The sequence below is a fragment of the Lactuca virosa genome, chromosome 6, assembly GCF_052849685.1.
Source record: "Lactuca virosa cultivar CGN04683 chromosome 6, Lactuca_virosa_CGN04683_v6, whole genome shotgun sequence".
NCBI classification, from domain to species: Eukaryota; Viridiplantae; Streptophyta; class Magnoliopsida; order Asterales; family Asteraceae; genus Lactuca; species Lactuca virosa.
Window position 1 is genome coordinate 9,298,949 of NC_136431.1, and position 6,000 is coordinate 9,304,948.

The window sequence follows — 6,000 nt, forward strand, 5'->3', positions numbered from 1 at the left end:
TTGGCACATGTCAAGGTTTGGGGTTGCGAGGCTTTCGTAAGACGAGAGACTCACGACAAGCTCGAACCTCGCAGTGAGCGATGTATTTTCATCGGCTACCCACATAAGTCCTTTGGATATCTCTTATACAGACCGAGTGACAATGTTGTCTTCGTTGCGAGGAGAGGGGTTTTCCGAGAGCGAGAACTCATAAGCCAAGGAGACAGTGGGAGGAAAATCGATCTTGAAGAGCTTCAAGAGTCGATCGATGAAGGAACCTCTAACACTGGCGCTCAACCTGAGGAGGAAACTCCGGTTGAACCAATTGACGAGTCCTTACCTCTTAGACGTTCTGAAAGGGTTAGTGTTCCACCCCAGTTTTATGGTTTTCATATTGCTACAGAAGGGGATACGTTCATTAGTGATAGTACACTAGTGAATCTGGACGAACCTAACAACTATAAGGAAGTCATGGCAGGCCCGAAGTCTGCGAAATTGAAAGAGGCTATGGACAGCGAGATTCAGTCCATGTATGACAACCAAGTTTGGAATTTGGTTGACAATGTACCAGGTCGTAAGACGGTCGGGTGCAAGTGGATCTTTAAGAAGAAGACTGACGTGGATGTAAATGTGCACACTTATAAGGCGCGGTTGGTTGCGAAGGGTTTCACTCAAACTCCTGGAGTTGACTACGATGAAACCTTCTCATCAGTTGCGAAGATAAAGTCTATCAGGGTGATGCTGGCCATTGCTGCATTTCATGACTATGAAATATGGCAAATGGATGTCAAAACCGCTTTCCTTAATGGGAAGTTGGCTGAGGATGTTTACATGGCTCAGCCAGAGGGTTTTGTCAATGCAAAGCATCCCAATAGAGTGTGTAAGCTTGAGAAGTACATATATGGACTTAAGCAAGCGTCTCGCAGATGGAATCTTTGTTTTGATGAGAAGGTCAAAGAGTTTGGTTTTCTTCGAAGCAAGGATGAAACATATGTATATGTCAAAGCCAGTGGGAGTATAGTAAGCTTCCTCGTATTGTATGTCGACGACATACTACTCATAGGAAACGAAATCCCGACACTGCAGGAGGTTAAGTCCTGGCTCGGGAAGTGCTTCGCTATGAAGGACCTCGGAGAGGCTTCCTATATTTTGGGAATAAGGATAGTGAGAAACAGAAGTAAGAGACTAATAGGAATTAGTCAGAATACTTACTTGGACAAGGTACTAAAACGTTTTAGTATGGAGAATTCAAAGAAGGGGGAGTTACCAATCCAAAGTAATGCCAAGTTGAGTAAGACTCAAAGTCCGAGTACTGAAGTCGAGATAGCAGAGATGAGCCGAGTACCTTACGCTTCCGCAGTTGGCTCGATCATGTATGCTATGACTTGTACTCGCCCTGATGTGGCCTTCGCTTTGAGCATGGTCAGCAGATATCAAGGGAACGCTGGCAAAGCACATTGGACCGCAGTCAAGAATATTCTTAAGTACCTTCGGAGGACCAAGGAATGGTTTCTAGTCCTCGGTGGGAGTGATGAATTAAAGGTGCGAGGGTATAGTGACGCCAGTTTTTAGAACGACAGGGATAACTACCGTTCGCAGTCGGGATGGGTCTTTACCCTTAATGGAGGAGCAGTGACTTGGAAAAGTTCGAAACAGGAGACCGTAGCTGATTCAACGTGCGAATCAGAGTATATAGCGGCGAGCGAAGCGTCAAAGGAGGCAATATGGTTGAAGAACTTCATTGGAGACCTTGGAGTTGTGCCAGCCATAAAGGAGCCCATGGAAATTTTCTGTGATAATGAAGGAGCGGTTGCCTTGACCAAGGAACCCAGGGATCATGGCAGATCTCGACATATCGACAGAAAATATCACTTTATTCGACATCTGGTGGAAGAAGGACTCCTCGTAGTGAAGAGGGTATCGTCAGAGGATAACCCAGCAAATCCGCTTACGAAGGGACTGAGCGTGGTTAAGCACTTACAGTACGCTAGGAGCATCGGGCTGAAGGACGATATTAGTTTAGACTAGATAGTTAAAAACGTGTAATAGATAAAATGTAATTAACATTTGATGACTAAATAAAAGAGTATTATTTATTAGTAATGTTACTGTCTTATGTTAATCATTTACCTATTGTTTCATTTTGCATGTTTTGACTTCCTGAATAATTGAATTATTTGATAATAATCGAATTATTCGAACGGTCCACAGTCGTTCATATGTTAGAAGTAGATATGAATGAAGACTGTCATGAATTGGTGTGTAGATTGTCTAAAGTGTATTAGACATAGAAAAAGTTTGCTACAACGTTCATGAGTGCTTATGAGATTGATTTGAGCATTGGAATAAACCCACGCTTGCTGGAATCACTTCATGGAATTTATCACGAGTGATCGCAAGACGGTAATATCATATGGTCTTAAAACCTAGATATATGGTTTATTGTTTGCTAGTTGGTTGTGCATTGATAATGCATAAACGCATCAGTAACTCAATGTTATAAAACAAATTGTTGTGTATGATTTGATTAGTGGATAGTAAATGCATATAAGTCGGAGTTTATCTGTTCCTTTTATCCTAAGATGGTAAAAGTGATATGTAACACCCAGAATCAGAAAGACCAAGAAAAGAAAGGAAAGGCTCTAAGTCAAGAGTCAACTCGTCGAGTCCATGGAGGAACTCGACGAGTCGGAGCGGGATCCGGGGCATAGAGTAAGTGACCGACTCGGCGAGTCGGCTAGTGGACTCGGCGAGTCTGGTCTGGATGAGAAAAACCCTAATTTCGAGGGTTGTGCCCTATTTAAAGAACATTACATCCCTTCCCCAGCCTCTTTGCTACCCTTTTGAGATCCAGAAACCCTAAATCGTGAGTGAGAGTCCTTGGAAGCAATTTGGAGCTTAGATAAGTGGTTTTGTGAAGAGATCTTGAAGATCAAGACGCTTGGATCAAGGGGGTTTGCAGAGATTTGGATTAATCTTCAGTGGGAGGTCATCTTGGAGGTAATAAGCTGTTACCTTCACCCTTTTTGCATCTAGATCTATTCTTGAATGAGATTTGGGGCTATTTTGGCAAGATTGAGGTCTATTTCGGGTTTGGGGCTTAGATCTGAGGTTGCTACTTCAGATCTAGGGTTGTGATGGTCCATAATGTCTTAAAGCAGCAGTCAATGAGTCATTGGTGAAGCCCCTTTGCATTAAACCCTAGCCCTAGAGTGTTTTGGGCCTTTAGCTCCTTGGTTTCACGTAAAGTTTGCAACTTTACGTGGGGGATAGACTGTAGAAGAGTGGATCTATGGATTGGAGCCCCTGCATGGCTCGAAAAGCCACTGTATGGATTGAGAACTGGAGAGACTCGGCGAGTCACATGGGTGTACTCGACGAGTTGTATGAATATGTGCACGGGCTCGGCGAGTCGGAAGAACAACTCGGCGAGTCTGTTGAAAATTGCCTAGGACTCGGCGAGTCTGTTCTTGGACTCGACGAGTCAGGTCGCAGAACCCCCAACCTCTTCTGGTTAAGACGCATATCAGTGAGTTGAGCGGTGACTCAGTGAGTTGGACAGGATGGGACTCAGAGATCGTTGAACTCGACGAGTCCTGGGGTGACTCGGCGAGTTAGGTCGTATTTTGAGAGCTTCTGAGTTTAAGGACTCGGCGAGTCTTCGGGTTGACTCGGCGAGTCGAGTCAACTGGAAGGTTGACTTTGACCAGGACTTTGACTTTAACCAGAGTTGACTTAGTTTGACTTCTAGAGTTCAGTTTGGAACTAAGTGTTTTATTGATATTAGTAGCTCAGGGAGCTAGCGGAGCAGTGGTTCAGAGAGTGGTCGGACAGCAGCCAGAGGGTTATCAGCAAAGTCAGCAGTGCGAGGTGAGTCTCCTCACTGTTTGTATGGGTCTACGGCCACAATGCCGACCCATTTAGTTTATGTATGGTAGGAAGACCAGGGGGTTAGCCCTAGGCATTATGCATGAAAGACCAGGAGGAGGCTCCTGGCACACAGTATGTTATTATGTATAGTAGGAAGACCCGGGGGTTAGCCCTAGGCATTATGCATGAAAGACCAGGAGGAGGCTCATGGCACACAGTATGTTATTATGTATGGTAGGAAGACCCGGGGGTTAGCCCTAGGCATTATGCATGAAAGACCAGGAGGAGGCTCCTAGCACACAGTATGTTATTATGTATGGTAGGAAGACCCGGGGGTTAGCCCTAGGCAACATGTATGAAAGACCAGAAGGTGGCTTCTGGCACACTGTATACTATTATGAATGAAAGACCAGGAGGTGGCTCCTGGCACACTGTATGCTGAGTAGCCTAGTAGAGTAGTATGTATAGTTGTCTTTGTGATGCTTGCATGGAAGACCAGGGGGTGGCCCTTGGCATTTGTCTGTAAGACCCAGGGAGTGGCCCCAGGCTTGACCAGGAAGACCACGTGCGACCCGTGGCATAACAGCAAGACTATGTTTGGCACATAGCACCTTAGCAAGACTATGTTTGGCACATAGCACTTTACTTGATTATGGATATGTTTGTTATGTATGGCTCATGGTTACGTATGGTATGTATGGATCAGTTGGTTTGTATGGTATGTGGTAACTGGGGAACTCACTAAGCTTCGTGCTTACGGTTTTTAGTTTTGGTTTTAGGTATTCAGTTTTCAGAAGAGGAGCTCGGAAGGGTTGCAGTGCATACACCCTGGCAAGTTAGCCTGGGATGTTTACTCTGATAATTAAACAAGTGTTTTGGAAATGAAACTATGATTTGTCATATAAACCCTTTTAGTATGTTTGAATGACTTAATGCTATGAATCAGTAATGTTTTTTTAAAAGAAATTTTTGGACTCAAAATTTGGGATGTTACATGATATCAGGGCCCCTCGATGATTTGATTTGACTTATGTGTCGGGCCCGATCAGGACTGAATTGATGTGTTTAATCAAGTTCTATGCCAAATGAATCAGAGATCGAGAAACTAACTGCTGGACAATAAGTATGACTATGTTTCATGTAATTTTCCGCACGATATCTAGAACAGAGGATTATACGATCCCTTATCTAAAGGACAGGTTAATGATAAGATCAGAGTTCGACAGCGTCTTTGAGAGCTACGATTGCTGATCGGATTGTATTTGCATTTGTAGTTACTAGACTTATCCAAGTGGGAGACTGTTGGATTAGTGTCTAAGCCCGTAACTATATTTGGTAAGTATTTGACTCGGTTATGCATGGTCCTTATGGGTTGCCTTCACCATAGCCGAGCTCAAGTAAGTTCTCCCAAATTACCCATACAAGTTTATGTTATGATATGATTATGAGAATTGCATGCTAGATTAGGGCTAAGGATCTAGGAGGATGCCTTATATGCCTATTGTATGTGCTTGTAGACTTGCATGCTAGTACTGACCAGTCAATAATAGGATAACCTGTTTAGGTTATGCCTGATTGTATGAGCCTTTGAAGTGCATGTACAGATTCCTGATTAGAGGATAGAATGATTTGATTGGAATATGATGGTTAGATTTTCTATTGTCTGAATGCTGCTTGCTTTGTGCTTTGTGAGACTCTTAGTAATGTGAGCTAGCTATATTCATGAGGTAGCTAGTTGACATTACTGGGAATCTTTCAGCAGCCGAGGACTAGGTGAGTTCGGGAACCTAGGAAAGCCTAGGATGAGAGTAGTGCTGGGAGCAGTGTTAGTAGTAGTGAAAGGGACTTGGTGAAGTTGAAGCAACCCTTGAGGAAAGTACGGATAGATGTGGAAGGTAGTATGGGCCCGTACTACTGGAAGCAGAGGATCCGTACTCGAGTCAAGGAGGGCCGAGATGGAACCAGGAATCTTGGATAATGTGTGAGACCTCTCGGGGTATGTTTTGATCCGGACATTTATGTGTTTATCTCCAGTATGGTGACCACGTGACATGGAGCAGGAGGCTCAGGATCTGGATCAGGATCGGGCTCGGGCGCGGGATCCGAGCAAGTTGATGATGGGTTACGCGAGTTCATCGCGTCTGAGATTAC